General features: G+C 48.9%; 1 non-coding gene across 1 annotated transcript; it reads right to left on the bottom strand.

Moving 5' to 3' along the window:
• Positions 1–10216: 10216 nt before the first annotated feature.
• Positions 10217–10380, bottom strand: LOC128781463 (U1 spliceosomal RNA). The gene has a single exon (XR_008427443.1). It is a non-coding gene; the product is annotated as a U1 spliceosomal RNA (small nuclear RNA).
• Positions 10381–11620: the final 1240 nt, after the last annotated feature.

Below are 11620 nucleotides of genomic sequence, written 5' to 3'. Positions count from 1 at the left end.
ATAATAATCGGAACCCTCTTAAGTGCAGGTCTGTGAGCTCAACAACCCACGTGCAGTGTCTCATTTTGTGACGTACAAAGCAGAACTCTAGATGTTGGGGGACATGCACCCTGTGGGTTCTCAGACACGGGCACCCGACCGTTCCCCCAACCTCCTCGCCTCAAGCCATCGTAGCTTCTTTTCACCGCGCGGCTGCCTCGCCTTCACAGTATTCACTCCCTAGTCTTACAGCGGCCCTGACTTTTTGCCAAAAAGTTGCTCGACTGTCACCAGTTACTTCCGAATGTTTTGACCTCTTTCTTCTCAGTCTCAACCTTTGCTCGGCCGTTTTCCAATTCCACTTGATACTTGAGCTGAGGCAGATGACAGCCTCATGATTGTGACACCACCTCTCCCGTTTCTGTACCAGCCTATACTCAAGTTCCTGCCTCCTTGCGGACAACCCTCCCCTCTTCATGATCCCATTCAAATGACTACCCTGTCTTATTTGGCCCTTGCCCTCTCCTCCATAGTGTGCCGGATTTCCAGTAGCCGGGCTACATATCTGCCCCTGCTACACCACCGGCAACTCAAGGCCCAATGAGCATCTTCCACCTCATTCCTATACTTCAGCCAATAGCTGCTTTTTACTCCTGATTTCTGTCACTTCCTCCATCCTTACAACTGCAATAGGCTGAAAGTCTTGGCCTCTTGGTTGACTCCTTTCTCCGTGCCTCCCTGAGACCTCTATTCTTAAATCCTGTAGATCTATTAGCAATGCCTCTCTCAATCACATCTCATCTTCCTACCCCTCACTTTGACTACTGACACAGGCTCCTATTGAAAACCTTGTTTTGCTTTTGCTCCCTCTCAGATCCATGTTACTCTCTACTGGTACCGTGACCCTCTTCCAACACAGCTTTGCTCTGGATGATTTTCTTCCTGAAATGTCCTAATATTTCCTGTTTACCTGCTGATCTGTTCACACTATCCTGCAGTGTTCTTGTCCCTCTACAATATGGTTCAATCCATCATGCCAAACTGATTTCCCTTCACATATCCAGCATAATGTGCTGATTCAAAAATACGTATTATGCCTTCCATCACCAGTATTTGTTTATGCTGTTCCCTGGAGCACTTTCTGCCACTTTTAACTCAAAATCCATCTGCAAGTAATGGTTGGGTCAGTTAACTAGACACAATAACCCTTTAGGACACCTTACAGCCATGAGATGCTGTCGTTACAAGAACTCATATTGTACCTTTTCTATGATGCCTTTTCAGCTTCTCCCTCTACATGGAATCTTTCTCTTTGAACTCTTGTAGGATAATGTACCACTCACATGCATGTATTTCTCTGGTTTTCAACTATTGTTCCACCCAGCTCTTTTGAGAGGTGCAATATTCTCCCATGAGTCACAGTGATGTGAAGGAAACCCTTGTTGGGGAACCCGTTTTTTCCTTTTCAGGGAATCATGGCCATCCTCGGGAATATGCCCTTGCATCCATGTTCATTCTGTTCCACAAAAGTAGGGACATTACTTACTTTCATAAAGTTGAGAGATTTCAAGGAGCGGCTATGGTCTTAGGACTTGTAACAGGACATGTAAATTCAAAGTCTGAAGCTGCCATTTGGGGGTGGCTGTTTGAGGGTTCTATGTACTGATGGTGAGCAAGCAAAGAAAAGCAGGAATATCTAGCAGATAGAGAGAGGTCGAGAGGCTATCCCTGACATTTTGTCAAAAGTTTAACTCCTCAACTACAACCCCTTCTCTCCGTCCCATCTCTTCTATCCCTTAATCCATATTTCATCACTTACTTCTGTTTACCTGTTCTATTCCTCTATTGCTGTAAAAAAAAAAAACCCACCCCTAAAATTAAGAACTTTGAAACAAAACAATTATCTCTTTTGATCACAGATCTCCAATTTAGGCAGGGATTACTCTATTCCAGATGTCTGGGATCTAAATTTGGGTCTGAAACCACTGAGGACTAGCTGAGCATCTTGTTGAAAAATATACAGGGAACCAACAGTGAAAGGAAGGAAACCAAGATTCAGATCAATGACTTGGAGCAGAAGGAAGAAATAAACATTCAACCAGAACAGAGTGAAGAAACAAGAATTCAAAAATATGAGGAGAAGCTTAGGAAACTCCGGGACAGCTTTAAACATTACAAATCCGAATCTGAAGGGGTGCCAGAAGGAGAAGAGGAAGGGCAAGAAATGGAAAACTTACTTGAAAAAAGATAGAATGAGAACCTCCCCAATCTGGCAAGGGAAATAGACTTCCAGGAAGTCCAGGAAGCTCAGAGAGTCCAAAAGAAGTTGGACCCAAGGAGGCATACACCAAGGCACATCATAATTAAGTTACCCAAGATTAAAGATAAGGAGAGAATCTTAAAAGCAGCAAGAGAAAAGGACACAGTTACCTACAAAGGAGTTCCCATAAGACTGTCAACTGAATTCTCAAAAGAAACCTTGCAGGCAAGAAGGGGCTGGCAAGAAGTATTCCAAGTCATGAAAGGCAAGGACCTACATCCAAGATTACTCTACCCTGAAGAGCTATCATTTAGAATGGAAGGGCAGGTGAAGTGCTTCCCAGATAAGGTCAAGTTCAAGGAGTTCACCATCACCAAGCCCTTATTGCATGAAATATAAAAGGGACTTAATAGAAGGAAAAGAAGATAATCAAAACTATGGACAACGAACTGTAAACTATCAACAGCTGAACCTAAAAAAAAAAAAAAAAGAAAAGAAAACAAACTAAGCAAATAACTAGAACAGGAACGGAATCACAGAAATGGAAATCACATGGAGTTACCAGCGGGGAGCAGGAGGGGGAGAACGGGGGGAAAAGGTACTGGGAATAAGAAGCATAAATGGTAGGTACAACATAGACAGGAGGAGGTTAAGAATAGTATGGGAAATGGAGAAGCCAAAGCACCTGGCGTATTTTTTGAACTCTAAGATGCACCCAGGTCTTAGAGGAGGAAAGTGGGCGGAGCCCACTCCACTGCTGCCCGGCGCCCCCCCCCCCCACACACCAGGCAAGCTACGTGGGGACTATAAGAGGGCAACCCCATCTCCCCCCGCCAAATCTGGGGGGTGCATCTTATAGTCCGAAAAATACGATGTGTGTACATGAGCTAAGGGGGTGCGGAATGCTGGTGGGAGAGGGGGGGTGCAGGGCAGGAGAGAATAAAGGGGAGAAAAAAATGGGACAACTGTAATACCGTAATCAATAAAGTATATTTTTTAAAAAAGAAGAAAGTGTTTAGATAAGCTTGGCATGGTATATATTTACGGAGCCCGTGTTGGTTTCTGATGTTCACTGTTTTTGTTCTTTTGAAAGAGGTCCTAAACCGTCAAGGATTTTGTTCTGGATCAAGAAGGGGTTGGCCGAGTACAGCCCGTGAGCCGGGAATGGTGCTTATGTTTTTAAGTGGTTATTTAAACTACAAAAAGAAGAGGACTGTTTCATGACATGTGACAATTACATGAAACTCGCATTTAATCTATAAAGAAAGTGTTACTGGAATAGAGCCAAACTCATGCATTATGCTTTGTGATTGCTTTGGCAAAGTTGAGTAGTTGAGAGAGTCCAGGTGTCTCTCCAAGTCTAAAAGGTTTACCGTGTAGCCCTTGACAGGAGAAGTTTGCTGACTCCTAGTGTAAATTGATGTCAACCTCTGGTTTCTGGATGCCATGCTCTATCAAATCCTTTCTGAAATGTGTTCTTTGCGTTCCGTTTTGCCTCCCAGGAGACGTTTAGCAGTTTCTGGAGACACTTGCGGGTGTCACGACCAGGGATGGGTAGAGGCCAGGGATGCCGCCAAACATCCCGCGCCGCACACGTGAAGGGCTTACACAGTCCCAAATACCAGGGTGGCTGAGGTTGAGAAACCCTGCTCTGTGTAAGGTTTCTTAATGAATTTGTGGGTCTGAACAGGGAAAGGGAATACTTTTAGTCCCAGAACCCACATAAATTATTCCAAAGAGACCAGACGGTAGGTACATTCACACCAAGATGGTTTGACAGTACTTTGGATTTCGTCTGTTGTAACTGGGAGGGATACGTGCCGTCAGGTCATTGAAATGTTGCCGTCGCAGAAATATCGTTAGGGCACACTTGCGTCCTTGGAAACGGTGTTGGATTTTTTATTCACGGAGTGTGAAATGTACGATGAGGGCAGTAAAAAAATATGACGACCCTGGCTGAGGGTGTGGCGTGAGCCCTCAGACGCCCCCCGTTGGCAGGTGTGGGTTAGTGCACGCTCCTCTGCAGGGCAGTTCGGCCGGCCTTGTGTCACGGTGCAGGTCGTGCACCTTTTGACTCCAGAGTCGACCCAAGGAATATACCTTCGAGACCACGTGTCACTGCCTGTTGATTTACTGCCAGAAAAAATTGTTAAATGTCTACGTTCACTTAATTTCAGACTTTCAGATATTTCTAAGAAAAATCCAAGAAATTCCTGGATGCTTTTGACCCAGATGTCCCCAAATGTTCAGAGGATCACACTTGCTTTGTCCTTCCTCTTCACAGGCAGACAGACAGACAGACAGACACACACACACACACACACACACATCTAGACACACCTCCTTTTGTCTTAAGCCATTTGAGTGAGTTGCAGATACGATGCCTCTTCGCTCTCAAACACCTCAGTGCGGATCTCCGAAAATCAAGTAATTCTTTTTTAAGTTCTCACTACAGCAGTAAGGATCAGAGAGTTAATACTGACCCAACGCTTGTCTAAAAATCCTTAGGCCTTTATTTACATTCCAACAGTTGTCCCGGTGACGTCCTTAACAGCAAAAGGCAATTCCGGATAACGTGTCGCGCTCGATCCATGCGTGTCTCTTACGAGTCCTCCACTCTGGAAAAGCCCCTGAGTCTCTGCATCGCAGGACACTGGACACTGCGAAAAGCGCAGACCTACAGAACGCCCCTCGATTTGGGTTTGCCCCATTATTGGGTTTGGGTTATGCACTTGTGGCAGAAACACCACAAAAGCGATGCTCGTGTCTTCTCGCCGCATTTGGTGAGGAGGCACGTGCAGTTTATTAGCTGTGATCGTTTGGTTCAAGTGATGCCTGCAGGTCTCTCAGTGGCGAGTTACTGTTTTACGCTTTGGAATTAAGAGGTATTCTTAATCGTGCGACTATGTCATCACTCACTCACCACGGTCCACTGCGGTAGCCACCGGCCTCGTGCGGCCATCGGACACTTGAAACTTGGGCAGCGCCACTGAGGAACGGAGCTTTTATTTACTTTTGATTAACAGAAATTTAAATTGTGTCTAGCTGCCCATAGCTAATGACTGCAGCATTGGCGTCTTAGCACCTATTGATGATATTTGCCTGCATCAGATGTCGTCGTGATGGTTGCCTGATGGTCATTTTCCAATTCCATCATTCTTTCTACGTTTTGGTTGACTTTCTCCTCGAAGGAAGGTGTTTTCCGGCCTGACCGGTGGGGCTCAGTTGGTCGGGCGTCCTCCCAGCAAATCAAAAGGTGGTCAGTTTGGCTCCCAGTCGGGGCGCCCGCCAGGGTTGCTGGCCAGCACGCATGAGACGACCACTCGGTGTTTCTCTCCCTCTGTCTTTCCCTCCCTGCCCCTGTCCCACAGAGTAAAATAAATACGTATTTTTAAAAATTTTTTTAAAAGAGGTTTTCTTTCACCCCCATTTATGTATGATGTCATCTGCATAGTCAGGCGGGGCAAACAAATAGGTTTATGCTTCGTGTGGAAAATGCTACAGTAAGTACAAGTCACAATACAAGAATAAGCTGTTTTGCACATTCACGGCTGTAAACCTACTTTGGCCGGACCCTGTACTGTAATTTGTCTTTACACGCCTCTAAATGTGGATGCCGGTGGTTTGTTCACCTGTGTTACAAATGGGTACTTGGGTACGAATTCGATAGAATCCTTTTGTATGTAATCTTACTATTTCTGCAAAAACTGCTACAAGTCTGCGCTGATACGTATGTTAATGGCTAAAGGAAAGTGGTAAGAGCCTATCTCACAGTCAGAAAATGATCAATAGTTTAACTTGGACACAAAGGGCGTGTTTTCTCCCTCGTGGACACGTGCCAAATCAAAACACGCGTGTTGGCTCTAGATGGAAATGTACTGAAGAACCTGGTATGTGGACACCGTCGTCCGTGAAACAAATACTGTAACTTTGTGTCTTTGAACCTTCGTTATAATGAGTAGCTATTTCCAAAACTCTCGTATCCTAACGAATGAAGTGGCACGTGATTTCTCATACTTTGTATTTTCGACAAGGCTCTTCCGAACTGTCTGAACTCCATCGTTTATTGTCTCCCTTCCTTCGCAGGGTAACCTACAGTTGCTGCAGAACTGCCTGGCGGTGTTAAATGGAGACACATAGGCCACACTCCACCCTCGGTTTAAAAAGGGCTGCCTTCCTTCGGACTTTATTTCTGTTTTCTTAACGATGTTAGGCATTTACTCTTTCACCGGAAGCAGAAGCAGCAGCTGACAAAGTGCATCTCCTCTCCTTTCTGAGAAGCGGCGCGGCGCTGCGGTCCGTGGGTGCCGCCGCCGCCGCACTCCCGCACCTGCTGCTCTCCCCCGGGGCGGTCGTGGTCGTCGTCGTCGTCGTCGTCGTCGTCGTGGCCGCTCGTGCGCGCCTCCTTTCCGAAAGCCCAAAGTTCAGTCTTTTTTTTTAAGTCGCCTCTATAACTGTGTTTATTTTATGAATAGTATCCCTTATGGCTGCCAATCTTATTTACCTTTCAGTGATTTCTGAAGTTTAACCCTTCCAAAATATATTCTTCAGACAAGATAAAGATCGCCATTTCCTTCCGTTCACTCATGTATCCTGGCGAAGCATCTTAATCAGACTTATTTTTAATTAATGAATATTTCTTAGAAATTTTGGGACAGACTTTATGTAATCTTTCTAAGTATGATTTCTGAAGAAAAGCAAATGCATTAGTATGTTTGCCTTAAAACTTGTAGACTAAACCAACTATTGTCAAATAAACGGTGATAACAGTGATGGTTTTTAACTCTGTGTCGTTGCGTCACTCTAAAGTCTGGAGTAGCTGTAATGAGTCTACTCGTGTGTCGTGATTCACAGAGCAGGTCTTAGTGTTTTGGGCATTTCCGTGAAAGGTGACATACTGAACCAAGTCCACCAATCCCTTTAGAAAAGAATGAACTGCTGCTATGCTTTTAGCCCTTCGTAGAAGATGGAATAGGGCGGGGGCAGGATAGAGACGACAGCTTTGCTTTGCTTTGCTTTGTTCTTTTCAGGATTTTATTTTTTTAGGGAGAGAGAAAGGGAGAGAAACAGCTATGGGTTGCCATTTGCACACCCGCAACGGGGGCCAGCCCAGCCATGTGCCCTGAATTGGGCATCAAAACGGCAGCCTTTCGGTTTGTGGGAGGACGCCCAATCCACTGAGCCACACCAGTCAGGGCAGAAGGACAGCTCTTTTTAAGATTCGGGACCTGACAACGTGGTCTGCTGCGGTTTCCTCGATTCCATCCTTAGCGTGGCCAAACAACCAAGTGACGTGCGCCGCTGAGCCCTTTGGCAGTTAGGCCAGCGTACGGGTCGGTGTGTGGAGAGAGGAGTCTGCTACGGGAACAGCACTGGTAATGTGAGTGAACGTTATGTCGTGCCTATTTAACAATTAGATGGAGAGGTTGGATGTTTTTTCCCCATTGTCCTTTTTCAAGGTTTTCTTTATTTTTAGTGAGAGGGGAAGGGAGGGAGAAAGAGGGAGAGAAACATCGACGTGACAGAGAAACACCGATGGGTTGATCTAGGCACCCCAACGGGGCACCTGGCCCGCAACCCAGGCGCGTGCCCTGACAGGGAATGGAAACAGACACCTTTCACTTCACAGGACGCCACCCAACCAAAGCCACGCCGGTCAGGGCGCCCCACGGTCTTTCTCTTAAGTTTTCTCCCCTTTGGAAACCACGGGCGTTTGGGTCGGTCGCCCTTCGTAGTTCGCATGTGTCTTCCCAAGCCATCCTGGAGAATGCCTGGCCCAGGTCCCAAGGCTAGTCAGGATGATTCCGGTCTTGCCCCACAGCCTCACTGCTGTGCGGGTTAACGCTTCGGCCCTTACCTGATGTTCTCCGATGCCATTGGAACTGTTGATTTTCCTGTTGACTGAGAGATCGCTGTGTCTTGTCCTTCCCTTCATGTCACCTTCACTGGTGAAAATACGCCCATGCAGTGCTTACCAAGGGAGTGGATGTGGGATGGAGAACCCCAGCTCCTGGGTTCAGTGGGGCTCCTTTGATCACAGGGTGCCCTTGTGGCCTCAAGCAGGTTCTCTTGACCTCTTTCTGCTTCAGTTTCTCTACTATGAAGGACATATTGACCGACCTCACAGGGGTGTTGTGAGGATTAATAAATGTTGGTACAGTGCTTTGGAAATGCGAAGGCGCTCTACAAATGCTAAGAACTCGCAAGTACAGGGCAAAAACCTGTACACGTCCATCAGTTTGTCTGTTTGGTGCCCAGGTGGCCTTGTGGGGAAGGAGGTAGAGCGGACGGTGTGTCCCTCCGCGCCTTACACCTGTAGAGCACTTGTTGGAGTGGGGGGGTAGGCTGGAAGCAGCAGTGTGGGGGCAGGGAGCAGAGTGTTGCTTAATATACGAATGAGTTGACTACCGCACTTGGCAAGGGTCTTCTCACAAACAAACCCTATAAATTAGGTAAAGAATATGTCACTCCCTCACGGACATACTTAGGAAAGATTCTACTTTGCATCTTCTGAACAAACTTTGGTATTCCATAGCTCACTGCTCTTCTGGCCCCAATAAAAACAGCCAGTCTGGGGGAGTCGGTAGTTGGGTGGGAACCGGGGGGGGGGGGGGGGGGGGGATGTGCGATGAGGAGCTTTTCTTTTATTATCACTATTTATTTAAGGGTTTTTTTGGGGGGGGGGGTTGTTTTGTGTTTTTTTTTTTAAAGAGAAAGGGAAAGGGAGGGAGAAAGAGAGGGAGAGAAGCACCCATCGATTGCCTCTTGCAAGAGGGCCCGCGCCCTGACCGGGATCGAACCAGCAACTTGTCCAGCAACTTTGCAGCAGACGCCCAAGCAAGTGAGCCATGCTGGCCAGGGCGGTGAGGGGCTTGCGTTGAGAGTGGAGGATGGCGGGAGAAGAAAGAAACTGCAAGACAAAGTGAGTCAGACCTGCACTGTAGACCAGTGAGGCTCAAGGACTGGAAGCACCTACTTTGGGAAAGCTTATACAATATTCTTACTTAATGGGTTGGTTGTTTTTCCGTCGCTCGACGATCCAACCGCAACCTGGGTATGTGTTCCCTGACGGGGAATGGAACCTGCGACCTTTCGATCCAACCAAGGGAGCCACGCTGGCTAAGGCTATTCTTAGTGTTTTGCACTAAAAGCATACAAGTTGAGCTTAAGCTGATCCTTATTTGAAGCGGGGCACTATGCAGAAAAGAATAAAATAAAATGGGAGAGGGGACAGGGACAAGGGTTTCAAAGGAAAAGGGTTGTGGACGAATAAGGAAGCGACTCGAGGCCTGTCAACCACGGAGCGCAGTTTCAGTTGAATCTTACATTAAGCTGTCTGGGGGCCGAGAGACCATAACGCCCACCTCCACCCACACCGACTGAGTTTTCATACCGCCCTCAGTCCCGGCCTGGACGACCCACCACCAACCGGCAGCCCTCTTTTGCTTTGGGGGGAACTCTCCACACTTCTTCTCTCCACCCCCCTATTGGTGGACACTTGGAAACGCTGCAATGAACGCACGGGTGTTTTCCACACTGCTTCCCCCCCCCCCGTGGTTGCACCGATCTGCATTCCAGTTAACGATGCAAAAGGGTCTCGCTCTCCCCGTCGACTTACTGGCTTATGGGTGGTAGCCACTCATTGTGGTTTATCATTTCGGTTAGTTGGCGTTAAGCAACCTTCTCACAACTCTGTCTGCCCCCTTTGGGGAGATCGTCCGCCCACACTCACCCTCCCTCGGTGTTGAACCTCGATGGCTTCCCAGTAGGAAAAGTGACAACTAGCTAAGGAGTAGAGATGCTATAAACAACGGTATCAGGGTGCAGCTGGACACAACATACAGGTGCAACAACAAAAGCACCAGAAACAAGAGTGAGCGGCTCTTAGAACAAGCAACACACCCCCAAGCTGGCGAGAGGAGCGAAAAAGCCCGTTTTCGAGAAGCCTTGTTAAGTCTAACATTGGAACTCGTAAGCCAGGGGAGAGCGCGAACGCAGTCCCCCACTACCACAAATTATGCAGTCGAGTTTCCCACATTTGGGGAAATCGCAGGGGTCAGCACATCCGGAGTGCAATGGATAAGCCTCGCCCTGGGAAAACCACCTTCGTGATCATGGTATCTCCCCTGCCAGGTAAGTATGAGTTGCTCTGCCCGCCTCCCCGCGAACCCTCACGATCGCCTCCCTTTACACCCGAGGTAACTTTTCTCAGGCCGCCTCGGCACCCGCGCCGCCTGAGCGCCCCCCGTCCCAAACTTGCCCATCGCGAGAACAACTTCGGCGGGGTTTGCGTCGCGGGACGCGGGACGCGGAGGCGCGGGCGGAGTACGACCGGCAGCCTCTGCGCTCCTGCTCATCTGAATACGACACACCCACACATACCCTGCAGCCCGTGTCCCCCGCTTCCCGCACCCCACCCCCACCCACCCCCCGCCCCCACCCCACCATTGTGACCTTCCCGGCGCAGTAGCTTGCATTCTGCCCCCGGCCTGTCGCGGGCGGGTGGCCGCGAGGCGACGAGTGCCGGCCGGAGAGGACGTGATCTCGCCGCACCCGGCGCCCAGCGGTTATGGCCCCACCGAGGCGGTGGCTCAGGGGTCCGGCTCTCGCCTTCTTTTAAAAGCGGAAAGGACACGCAACAGTGTCGATTACACTTAAATACTAAGATCAGAGTTTCGTCACCAATTTAACACGAAACTGTTTTAATCCTCATTCGAGATCTTTCAGATGACGTAGTAACCTAATCTCGCAACAGTGAAGGGAAAACTTGAACAGAATGTCCGGTCAAGGCTCCATCCACGGGGTAGACTTGTGGACCGGACAGGGGTGTTCCTTCGCCTTTGAAAATCCAATGAACGGAAATGTCACGCTTCCGTCCTGGGGGGCTAGGTTGCCTCTTTCGGGCCTCCCGGGTTTATCTTTTTCTTCCATACAAGAGTCCTCCTTGAGATCGAGCGGAGGTTAGCCTGGTGCTTCCTCTCCACACGGGAGCAAAAGGATTGCACTGTGGAGCGTTCCCGAATGGTGGGTGCGATGGAGCCAAGCAAGGCAAGCGGCAGGCCTGGAGGGCCAGGGAGGGTTCCAGCCGCGCAGAGATCCCAGGACGCGTGTGGTGTCATCCTTTTTGATCGTCGGCTGTCTCAGGACGTGTCCTTTTTTCCTGTGTACTTCAGAGGGGAGAGGCCGCAGGAGGCTGGCTGGGGGAGCAGGGGCCGAGACTCCCCCCCCCGCCCCCCCCGCAAGACCCCGCGGGAGGAAGTCATGGCGCTGAGTCTGCGCGAGACCCGTGAAACTGAAACGTGTGGCTACGGAGAAAAGCCCTCCTATTTCCTTCCCGACCCCGGGTGGAGGTGGGCGCAGAGGATGCGGCGCGCATGTACC

Source organism: Desmodus rotundus, chromosome 7, assembly GCF_022682495.2.
Source record: "Desmodus rotundus isolate HL8 chromosome 7, HLdesRot8A.1, whole genome shotgun sequence".
NCBI lineage: Eukaryota > Metazoa > Chordata > Mammalia > Chiroptera > Phyllostomidae > Desmodus > Desmodus rotundus.
This window is presented reverse-complemented; position numbering and strand designations above follow the sequence as displayed.